Raw genomic sequence first — 13255 nt, 5'->3', positions numbered from 1 at the left:
GGACTCTGTGACTGTGAAGTTTACAAAAGAAGGAAATGTGAAAAAGGGTTTTGTTAACTTGTCTCAAGTACAACGACTTGAAAGCTGATAACTCTTGTTTTATTTCCTGAACTGAAAGTCAACAGGCTCTGGGGTCAAGCATGAGAGTTGCCTTAACTTCAAATCATTCCCTCTCCCTCACTTTTTCTCAGAGTGAGTTTGGTCCTCACTCCCCTCTCACCTTCTCATGATTTATTCATTCTTTAAGATATGGATCTTTTATTCTGTCCACACCTCTTGTCACCCAGTGTACAATTCCTTTTCAGAAAACTGTGTGGAGCCCCCCCCCCACCAAAAAAAAAATTAAAAATAGAACTGCAAAATGATACAGCAGTTTACTTCTGGGTACTTGTCAGAAGCGAACAAAAGTATTATGTCAAAGAGATATCTGCACCCTTATGTTCATCGCATCTTCACTCACAATTGCCAAGATGTGGAAACAACCCAAGTTTTCATGAATAGGTGAATGAATGAAGAAAATATAAGAATACTATTCAGCTGGTAAAAATGAGAAAATCCTGCTATTTGTGACAACATATATTGTCACATATATATGTGAGGGTATATTATACTAAAAGAGAAAGACAAATACTGTTTGATTTCACTTACATATGGAATCTAAAAAAGAAGCTAACAAAGTCATGAAAAAAAAAAAAATCAACTTTGTGGTTCCCAGAGGCAGAGTGTAGGTGGTGGGGGAATTGTATAAAAGTGGCTCAAAAGAGATAAACTTTGAGCTACAAGATAAATAAATAATGGAGCTGTAATACACAACATGATGACCACAACAAAGCTGCATAGTAATACATGAGAGTTGCTAGGAGAGTAAATCCTAAAAGTTCTCAAGTAATTACGAAATTAAAACCACAAGTCATCATCCTGTACAACTTAAACTTACACAGTATCTAAATTTATACAGTACTGTGTGTCAACTTTATCTCAATAAACTTGGAAAAAAACAATTCTCACTGTGTCCTGTAGATTCATTATCATCATACGGATAGTACAACTAAAAACTTCCAAGGTATCTCTTAAACTGAGGGAGCAAATGATGCCTCTAACTTTTCCTTTATGTTTTTAAATTTTCAAGTCACTGAGGAAAGTCTTATACTTGCGGGTTTAAAATAGAGATGGTGTAAGTGGAATAAAAAAGCATACGCAAGCATATATCATTTAAACTGTGCCCTCAAATCTTTCCATGGCAGGAACATTCGAACAGTCAACGTTTCAAGTTGTAGAAACTTTATGGCATGAGACGAAAACAAACAAGGCAAAAAGTGAAGGTTGGTTAAACCGTAAGAAATACAATAATTATGCACATTTTACAGTGCGTAATGCCAAGCATGAAGATGCTTCTTAAACCTTTTAGAAGCTTGGAAAAAGAAAGTGAAGTAATTCCCAAAACTATTCAACACATGGACAACACATACAGGTGGAATCAAGAAAAATGGCATAGATGATCTTATGTCTAAAAGAAAATGAGAGACACAGATGCGGAGAACCTATCTATGCACACCATCCTACATCGGGGGTGTGCGATGATTTAGGACACCGTGATTAACATATGCAGTGGCACTAGTGGTAAAGAACCCGACTGCCAATGCAGGGGGTATAGGAGATGTGGGTTCGAGTCCTGGGTCGGGAAGATGCCCTGGAGGAGGGCATGGCAACCCACTCCAGCCTTTCTGGCCTGAGGAATCCCATGGATAGAGGAGCCTGGCAGCCTACAGTCCATGGGGTCACAAAGAGTCAAACATGACTGAATGACTACACACACACACACACACACACACACACACACACACACACACGCATATGATGCAATTAGATCAAGAAAAAAAATAAACCCTCTTTGAAGGAAGACCACGCTATGCCAAGGCAAATTTTGATTCTCAAAATTATTTTAAACAATGCCAACATTAAAACAACTTCCCAGTGTAACAGAAACTAACAACACTGTAAAGTAACTATACACCAGTAAAAATTTAAAAAAATAATAATAGTAGCAGATATACAAGGAAACACTAACAAATGGCTGAAAACCAAGATAAATGTGGAGAGACAAACAAAAAAAAACAGTAACCCAACATACCAAAAAGAAAACCCCAACAACACAAAAAACTGTAACCAATCCAGCTATTATAGATATCAGAATAGGAGTTTTACATGCCTGTCACTACCATCTTCACTAAGTACCCAAGGCCAGCATCACCAGTAATAAGGCTTCGACATGATGAATGCAATGGGAGGACACGCTGAGGATCCAGTATCATTGCTACTATATTTCTGCCCAAAAAGCACACCTGAAGCCTTGTCTGATCGTGAGAAAACATCAGACTTGAGGGACATTTGACAAAATAACTGATGAGCATTACTCAAAAGTGTTAAGATCTGAAATAAACGAAAAAGACGGAAGACCATTAAAGATGACAGGAGACGGAAAAGAAAATTAAATGCACTTTGGTATCCTGGACTGCAGCACTGTTTCCAGTAGCCAAGACATGGGAACAACCTACATGTCCATCAACAGAGGAATGGATAAAGAAGATGTGGTACATACCCACGATGGAATATTACTCGGCCATGAAAAAGGATGAAATAATGCCATTTGCAGCAACATAGATGGACTGGGAGGATGTCATACTGACTGAAAGAAGTCAGAAACAGAAAGACATATATACTATTTTATATTGCTTATATGTGGAATCTTAAGAAATGATACCAATGAACTTACAAAACAGAAACAGACTCACAGATGTGGGGGAAAAAACTTCTGATTACCAAAGGGGAAGGGGGGAGGAATAAATTATGATTTGGGGATTAGCAGATATGAAACCACTGTATTTGAACTAGATAAGACCTACTGCATAGCACGGGGAACATACTCAATGTCCTGTAAGTAAACCAGGATGGAACAGAACTTGAAAAATAGAATATACATATTATATTATAATATAGCTATATGTATGTGTGTTCAGTGGCTAAGTCATGACAGACTTGGCAACCCCATGGACTGTAGCCCACCAGGCTCCATGGAATTTCCCAGACAAGAATACTGGAGTGGGTTGCCATTCCCTCCTCCAGGGGATCTTCCCCACCCAGGGACCAAACCCTCATCTCCTGTGTTTCCTGCATTGCTGGCAGATTCTTTACCCGCTGAGCCATTGGGAAAACCACAACTGAATCATTTTACTATACACCACAAACTAACAAAACATTGTAAATCAAATATTACAATTTTTGGAAAAAAAAAAAAACAGGAAAAAACTTTTAGTGTTTCTCTAGACACCTTTCAATCTTGAAAGTACCAGCTATGAAATAGAGACAATTGCAATAATGTCTAATATTAGATATTCCCAATAAAGTGCTCATGTCTCGCATTTAAAACATTGCTTTATATAAATTATAAAAAGAAAGCTTACTTAGTAGAAAATAATACAGACACTTAGCTTAGTAGGATATCAAAATGCCATTCTTAAGTCATTTGTGTAATGTACATGAAAACCATACACAGACCTTGTATCCCAGAGTAACTGAAAGTATAAAGTTGACGATCTCAAGCACTGGCAATAATGCTCTGGAGTAAATGAAATCTCTCCTGAGCTGATGATTTATAATACAATTGGGATAGTCACTTAAGACTATTTTAGCAGCATCAACAAAGTTGAAAATAAGCATACCTTATAACCCAGGTTCAATATCTGTGAAAAAGTTGGCTTAAAACTCAACATTCAGAACATTAAGATCATGGCATCTGGTCGCATCACTTTGTGGCAAATAGATGGGGAAACAATGGAAACAGCGACAGACTTTATTTTCTTGGGCTCCAAAATCACTGCAGATGGTGACTGCAGCCAGGAAATTAGAAGACACTTGCTTCTTGGGAGAAAAGCTATGACCAACCTAGACAGCATATTAAAAAGCAGAGACATTCCTTTGCCAATAAAGGTCCATCTAATCAAAGCTATTTTTTTTTCAGTAGTCAGGTACGGATGTGAGAGTTGGACTATAAAGAAAGCTGAGTGCAGAAGAACTGATGCTTTTGAACTGTGGTGTTGGAGAAGACTCTTGAGAGTCCCTTGGACTACAAGCAGATCCAACCAGTCCATCCTAAAGCAGATCAGTCCTGGGTGTTCATTGGAAGGACTGATGCTGAAGCTGAAACTCCAATACTTTGGCCACCTGAGGCAAAGAGCTGAATCATTGGAAAAGACCCTCATGCTGGGAAAGATTGAAGGCGAGAGGAGAAGGGGACAATTAGAGGATGAGATGGTTGGACGGCATCACCGACTCAATAGACATAGGTTTGGATGGACTCCGGGAGTTGGTGACGGACAGGGAGGCCTGGCATGCTGCAGTCCATGGGGTCTCAAGGAGTTGGACATGACTGAGCAACTGAAATGAACTGATAACCCAGGCATTGTATTCTTACATAGATAAAACTGTAGATGTACAATTAAAAGACATTTGCTCCTTGGAAGGAAAGCTATGACAAAGCTGGGCAATGTATTTAAAAGCAGAGACATTACTTTGCTGATAAAGCTCCATACAGTCAAAGCTATGGTTTGTCCAGTAGTCATGTACAGATGTGAGAGAATTGGACCATAAAGAAGGCTGAGTGCTGAAGAGTTGGAGCTTTCAAACTGGTGATGAAGAAGATTCTTGAGCGTCCCCTGGACAGCAAAGAGATCAATTCAGTCAATCCTAAAGGAAATCAACCCTGAATGTCCATTGGAAGGACTGGTGCTAAAGCTGAAGCTCCAATACTTGGGCCACGTATGTGAAGAGCTGACTCATTGGAAAAGACCCTGATGCTGGGAAAGACTGCAGGCAGGAGGAGGGGACGACAGAGGATGAGATAGTTAGACAGTATCACCAACCTCCTGGACATGAATTTGAGCCAACTCCAGGAGATAGTGGAGGAGAGGGGAACCTGGCATGCTGGAGTCCATGGGGTTGCAAAGAGTTGGACGCAACTTAGCAACTTAACAAAAATAGCATGCAGGTATCTGTAAATATTCCTATATGTTAGAATTTTAACTTGTCTCGTTTTACATGTAAATGTAAACAATGTTGTATATGTAAACATGTTTTACATGTTTGTGTGTACACACAAACTTATGGAAATGAGTGAAATTGCACACATATTCTTCATAGAGACATATCCTTTCAATAAAAATTACCTCCAGCCTACCCAACAAAGAAATGATATCTTATAGAAATACTGAGTTCCGTGTCAGTTAATTAGCTTTGACCTATAATAACGCAATGGTCTTCCCTGGTGGCTCAGAAGGTAAAGAATCTGCCTGCTAGGCAGGAGACCCGGGTTCGATCCCTGGGTGGGGAAGAGCCCCTGGAGGAGGGCATGGCAACCCACTCCAGGACTCTTGCCTGGAGAATCCCATGGACAGAGGAGCCTGGCGGGCTGCAGTCCATGGGGGTCGCAGAGATTCAGACACGACTGGGCGACTAACATACACACACAGTAACGCAGTAGTGATGACAACTGACAAACTCAAATACATCATCTCCCAGAGCTTCAGTGGGGAAAAAAATAAGAGTGGGAAAGACAAAATAATTATAACTCAATATACAGTGCACACAAATTTAGATCCAGCAGCAGTTAAAAGGGGAAAAAATAGAAATAAATGAATAACTGCAAGTAAAGGTTAAGAGTAATTTAAACAAGTGGAGAACAGCATACCCATCTTGTAAATTGCATCATTTAATAATATCATTGTGTTATAATTTCATACATGCAGCCTCAGATCCCAGAAGGATACCCACCAGAGACAGGCGATGAAAATGTGACCTTTCCAAAATTATATTTTCTTTCATCATTAAAACATTAATAAAGCTACTTGAAGATGGCAGCCCTCATTTGAACTAGACCGCATTAGACATTCATTAAACATTGGAGGAATGTGTAAATAGATTAAGTAAAACCCACATTATAATTGCAAAGATAATGACTCTAGTGTTCTAACCGTCACTTCTAAAACACACTCACGGCCATTCGCCCCTAAAAGAGATTAAAGGTTCCGTTATCCAGTCAGCCATGACTGTACTCAAGGTAATAGAAAATGACTTCCTTCTATTTAGTAACATTTTTGCTATTTGGTTTGAAGGGGTATTGGGTTTTCTTTATAGCACTCACCTTAGCAAGAAGCCATTATGTTAATATCTCTGCATTATGGCTGTGGTCCTTCCAACACCCTTATTATAAACAGAAATGACCAATTAAGAAAACCAAAGGTTTAAAACATTTTACGGACTCCAAGATGACTATTCAGGGGCTAGTGGACCTGAGCAGAAAAGGTGATTAAGTTAAAACTAACTATATACTTTGAGAAGTCACTTATAACACAAGCTTTCTCTGCAGAAATTAACAGCACAGCATACATTTGTGAAAATTTGTGGATTAAATCACCTGTTAACCACCCCACATTGTTTGGGGTCATTTTTTAGTATTTCCACAAGGGAAAATAAATGTAAAAAGAGAGAGAGAGAGAGAAGCCATTATTTAAAAAATAAAGTCTAGAGTACAACCTTAATTAAGAGTTAGTGAGTATTGCTATTGTTTCTATTTATATCACTTTGCTCCCACTGTCTCAAAGTCATCCAAATATGCAAAATATGGGGCTTCTCAGGTGGCGTTAGTGGTAAAGAACCTGCCTCAAAGGCGGGACACACAGGAGGTGCCGGTTCGATCCCTGGGTGGGGAAGATCCCCTGGAGGAGGGAAAGGCAACCCACTGCAGTATTCTTGCCTGGAGAATCCCATGGACAGGGGAACCTGGCAGGCTACAGTCCATAGGGTTGCAAAGAGCTGGACATGCCTGAGGAACCCAGTATTCATGCATGTAAATTATGATTGGTTTCTCATAGCTTCCTCAATTTTAATGCAAGGAAAAAAAAAGTGTTTTCTTTCACTCAAGTTTCCAAGACAGTAAATAATACCAGTAAGTAAATAACTGAAACATGCCAACCTAATTTGAATCATGTCTTGCCTTCAAAGCGTTCTCTTACAAAAGTGAAAATGAAATTAGCTCAGACTCTGCGACACCATGCCCATGGAATTCTCCAGGCCAGAATACTGCAGTGGGTTGCCTTTCTGTTCTCCCAGGCATCTTCCCAATCCAGGGATCGAACCCAGGTCTCCCGCATTGCAGGCAGATTCTTTAACAGCTGATCCACCAGGGAAGCCCAAGAATATTGGAGTGGGTAGCCTATCCCTTCTCCAGCAGATCTTCCCGACCCAGGAATCGAACCAGGCTCTCCTGCATTGCAGGCGGATTCCTTACCAACTGAGCTATCAGGGAAACCCTTTCTTATCAAAATGTCCAACATTTCTTTTATTTCTGCTGCAACGATGTCCTGAAAGACATAACACGGGAGAGATATATGCACATGAAGTACACCCTCAACGTGTTTGCAAGTCAACTTCGGAGAGTGGAAGAGGATACTATTTCTCTACAGTGATTTGTAAAATTTTATTTTATTGGTACTTTATTGAAGTATAATTGTGTTCCAATGTTGTGTTGGTTTCCGTTGTGCGACTTCGTGAATCAGCTATGTATATACACATATCCCTTACCTCTTGAGCCCCCCTCCCATCCCACACCACCATCTACGTAGTGAGTTTATTCCATCCCTTCAGTCAAGGAAGAGTGTGGAGCCATCTCTGATGTCTGAGCTGTACAGTGACTTGATGTAATTTCACAAAAAAAGTCATCTGCAGGAGAAAAACTGGCTTGCTCTCTTCCGTCATCATCGTTTCTCTACTTGGTCTTCCTTCTGTTTCCAGGTGCCCACCTCAGACATATTTAACCCATCCTCAGAGCTTCTACACACTTTCTCATAAACATGTGCACGCGTGCTAAGTCACTTCAGTCGTGTCCGACTCTTTGCAGACCCCATGGACTGCAGCCCACCAGGCTACTCTGTCCATGGGATTCTCCAGGCAAGAATACTGGAGTGGGTTGCCATGCCCTTCTCCAGGGGGTCTTCCCAACATAGGGGTCGAACCCGCATCTCCTGCCTTGGCAGGTGGAAATTCTTTACCACTGAACCACCAGGGAAGCCCATTTGGTTACGTTACTCCCTTTCTCTTCTCCACTAATTATTGTTAGATAGTTAGTTAGTTCACTTGCTCAGTCATGTATGACTCTTTGCGACCCCATGAACTATTGTTAATAGTCAATAATAACTGGAAAAATACTGAAGAAATTTAGTACGGTGGTTCCTCATTATCCTGCTATAACCAGTAGCAATCAAAGACCACTCAAACTGCACCCTCCAAGTTCAGTGTTTAAAAATTAGGAATTACCATGCAGAAATTAAAAGTAAACTTTTGGTTATTGGGGGAAATGAGTGAGGAATAAATTAGAAGATTGGGACTCACATATATGTTGCTGTTATTTGTCATTCAGTCGCTCAGTCGTGTCCGACACTTTGCGACCTCATGAACCGCAACACACCAGGCCTCCCTGTCCATCACCAACTCCCAGAGTTTACTCAAACTCACGTCCATCGAGTCGGTGATGCCATTCAACCACCTCATCCTCTGTCGTCCCCTTCTCCTCCTGCTTTCAATCTTTCCCAGCATCAGGCTCTTTTCCATTGAGTCCGCTCTTCACTTCAGGTAGCCAAAGTATTGGAGCTTCAGTTTCAGTATTATTTTTAGCTTCCTAAAATTATGCTTTTTTGGCAATGCTTGAGATTGATTCGTAATATGATTATCAATGTTTAGACTCCTGTCAGTCTTGCAGAAGCCACTGGAGAAAAACAGCTAGATGGATGGTTTAGTAGAGTTGATGTTATTAAGAAATAGGATTAATTTCAGTAGGAAGAAAATTTCTAAAACAGCCAGTGCACTGGGGAATTATCACACAAGATGAGAAATCTCTCATAACAGGAAAAAGTCTATTTTTCATTCAAATTCCCAATAACACTATATACAAATAATCATAATTCCAAATCAAAGTCCAAATGACAAACATATTTGAAAGCCAGTTTTGGTAGACTTATTAGTTCAAATTCCAAGTAAAACTGGGATATGTATTTCAAATTTAAATTTCCAAATCTGAATAACCCAGTGATGAAGCACTAATATACTTACTCTGATTCTAAACAACATCAGTGTACTTACTGCATCAAATTAAAATGCTAATTAAGTTTTCCTAATAATTCTAGCTGGCTCTAGTGGTAAAGAACCTAGCTGTCAAGGCAGGAGATGTAAGAGATGGGGTTCGATCCCTGGGTTGGGAAGATGCACTGGAGAAGGGAATAGCAACCCACTGCAGTAATCTTGCCTGGAGAGTCCCATGGTCAGAGGAGCCTGGCGGGCTACAGTCCAAGGGGTCGCAAAGAGTTGGATACAACTGAAGCTACTTAGCATGCATGCAATAATTCTAGTGTGTTTATTTCAATTTCCAATTCAAATTTCAAAGCTGAAACAACACTAAGAATAAATACAGGAACAGTTAATATTTTCAATTCCAGACAGCACTAGCATACTTATTAACTTAGAGTGATTCTGATTTCTATTTCTATCTTAATCTGTCCGTAACAAATACTAATGCACTTATTAGCGTAAACTGAAAATAAGATTTCGAGTCTTATTAATTCAAGTTCCAGCTCAAGTTCTGAAATATAAGCTGCACTGGTACCCAGCACTGCAACAACCAAGAGTTCCCATTTCAAATAATAGTGGTGTAATTATTACTTCTAATTTCAATTAAAATCCAGAATTTAATACCTCGTAACATATACTGTGGCACTTATTAGTTCAGATTCAAAATAACACTGATAAATGACTATGTTACATTTCATTTCTGTTTTCAGCATTTCAATATCTCCTCTAACCATCACCGGTACACATAATCATTTCCGATAACAAGTAACAGGGCGTTCTAGCTGTTCATTCCCGACTTCAGGGAACAGATGCTGACATAATTAAACTCCACGCTGGGAAAGTTGACTTCTCAGACTTCCCAGGTGGTCCAGTGGTTGAGAAACCCGCCTGCTCGTGTGGGTGACGCGGGTTCAATCCCTGGTCCGGGAAGATCCCACGTGCCACAGAGCAACGGAGCTCATGCATGACCACGGCAGCCAGCGTGTCGCCGCTCCTGAAGCCTGTGTGCCTAGAGCCCATGCTCCACAACCAGAGAAGCCACCACAATAAGTCTGCTCACCACACCTAGAGAGCAGCCTGTGCTCTCTGCAACTAGAGAAAGCCCATGTGCAGCCACAAAGATGGTCAAAAATAAATTTTTTTTTAAGTTTACGTCCAAGTTCAAATTCCAAATGAGATCAGTTTGCCTATAAATTCATCTCTCAGTTCCCATTCTAAATAAAATGGACAACAAGCTTGGATGCACTTATCACTTGACCTTTCAGGTAACACTGACGTATTTTATTCCATCCCTTTGCTCCGATGCAGGTAACTTCCATGACAACCCGGGGTTCACTTTTAGCAGACGTGCCACTTTGATTCCAAAGTGTAAATAAATCTGACCACAAGCATAGGTGCACTGATAAGGTTGAAATTCCAATTAAAACTGGGGTGTGCTAATTAATTAACATGCCAATTGGTGTGCAAGCCTGCTAAGCTGCTTCAGTTGGGTCCTACTATTTGCGACCCTATGGATGGTAGCCCGCCAGGCAATCTCCAGGTTAACATTCCCTTCTCCAGGGGATCTTCCCAACTCAGGGACTGAACCCAAATCTCCTGCATCACAGGCAGATTCTTTACTGTGACCCACCAGGGTAGCCCATATTTTGATAAACACTTTTGAATTACTGTCATCCTGCAAAACTATTTTAACTTGCTCAACAAAGTGATCACTGAAACGTCACATTATATCCTTTAGGTAGCTCAGCTGGTAAAGAATCCGCCTGCAGTGTAGGAGACCCCGGTTCGATCCCTGGGTCGGGAAGATCCCCTGGAGAAGGGATAGGCTACCCACTCCAGTATTCTTGGGCTGCCTTCATGGCTCAGCTGGTAAAGAATCTGCCTGCAATGCGAAGACCTGGGTTTAATCCCTCAGTCAGAAAGATCCCCTGGAGAAGGGAACAGCTACCCACTGCAGTATTCTGACCTGGAGAATCCCATGGACTGTATAGTTCATGGGGTCGCAAAGAGTCAGACACGACTGAGTGACTTTCAAATCAAGGAAAATGCTCTAAGAGTTCTGTGGAGATACAGTAGATCTTTAGAACATAAGACACTTTTTTTTTAAATGTTTGTTTTTATTTATTTATTTGGCTGCGCCAAGTCTTAGTTGTGGCAAGTGGATCTTTACTTGCAGCATGTGACATCTAGTTCTCTGACTAGGGATCGAACCTGGGACCCCTGCATCGGGAGCTCAGTCAGCCACCGGATCACCAGGGAAGTGCTTTAGACTTCATGCATAACGAGAAGCTTGTACATCCTGGACTAACATCTTCCCAACCCCCACTTCCCCCAGCCCCTGTGAACCAATTATGCTAACCTCTGCTTCTTTGAGATTGAGTATTCCAGATTCCTTATACAAATGGTATCGTGCAGTATTTGGCCTTCTTTGACTATGTCCTTCTTTGGCCTATTTCAGCAAGTTGCTAAGACAGTTGATCCTGACTGTTCTTATCACAAAATAACAATGATGATATAATGCTAATAGTGGGAAGAAATTTTGCAAGTCAAGTGATGGAAATATTCATGGCATAGGTTGTGATTTCACAGGTATATATTATACCTGTCTCCCAGCTCATCAAGTTGTATGTTTTGAATGCACACAGTTTTTTGTATGTCAATCACACGTGTATAAAATGGTTCAAAGAGATACTAAAGAAACTCCAAAGTGTTGAACAGGTATGCTTCAACCAAACAGAAACCTCTCAACTATCTCTAATATTTCACCTTCATTGCTTAATTCTTTTAAGTTTTCTTTTATGGGGCTTCCCAGATGGTGCCAATGATAGAAAGAACCCACCTGCTAATGCAGGAGACGTAAGGGATGCAGGTTCTATCCCTCGGGCAGGAAGATCTCCTGGAGGAGGAAACGGCAACCAAAGTGTTCAACAGGTACGTGTCAATCAAACAAAAACCTCTCAATTAGTTCTAATATTTCAACTTCACTCCTTCGTCGTGTTTCCTTATACAGACCAAAAAAAAAAAAAAAAAGATACTGATAAAAACATATTGGGTTGCAACTAGAGATTATCATACTAAGTGAAGTCAGAAATACCACTTACATGTGGCATCCAAGAGATGACACAGGTGAACCTATCTAGGGAAGAGAAAGAAAATCAGAGACACAGAGAATAGCTGTTGTCAAGGGGAAGGGTGGAGGGAAAGGCAAGGACTTAGGAGTGTTCGATTACCAGTTGTAGACTATTGCGTATAGGATGGATAAACAACAAGGTCCTACTATACAGCTCAGGGAACTCTATTCAATATCCTGTGATAAACGATCATGGAAAAAAAAATATAAGAAAGAAGGTATGTATGTATCACGGAATCACTTTACTATATAGCAGTAATTAACATAAGGCTATCAGCCAACTACACTTTAATAAAAGATAGATTAAAAACAAAAAAACATGCTGTATATATAAAGAAAAAACTTCACTAAAATATGAGAAAGTAATGTTTTTTCATTCTGTGCAGGTGCTCTACATGCATGCAAAAATAAATACCTGCAGGCTTACTCCTTTTATTTTTTTGGCTTATTCCTATTGAGATACTCTATATCAAGAAAAGCTTACTCAAATATAACTGTGAGATTGGAATATTTCTATATAGAGTCAAAAATTCAATCTAATTCAAAAGACAGGGATAGTTCTTCCAGGTAAGGTCCTGAGTTTGTCTCTTGGGCAGTTTGGGGCTAAAACTTAAATTTAAAAATTTTAAAAAATTTTTTAAAATACTGAATCTATGTTTAGAACTTCTCTGGGAGACCAGAAAATTGAGCAAAAAAAGTTTAAAATCATACCCATGGCTAATTCATGTCAATGTATGGCAAAAACCACTATAATGTTGTAATCAGCCTCCAATTAAAATTAAAATAAATTAATTAATTTTAAAAAGCTAAAAAAATCAAAGTCAAATCATTGTAAATGAAATTATGTATCATATTAGAGAAATTTTGACGTCTTATTCAAAAGTTAATCATGGGTACTTATAAAGAACAAAATAATCTAGGGGACAATTCTATTTACATGTATTTCTAATC

The sequence above is a fragment of the Cervus elaphus genome, chromosome X, assembly GCF_910594005.1.
Source record: "Cervus elaphus chromosome X, mCerEla1.1, whole genome shotgun sequence".
Lineage (NCBI taxonomy): Eukaryota > Metazoa > Chordata > Mammalia > Artiodactyla > Cervidae > Cervus > Cervus elaphus.
The sequence above is the reverse complement of the archived record's forward strand: the minus strand, read 5'-3'. Positions refer to the sequence as shown.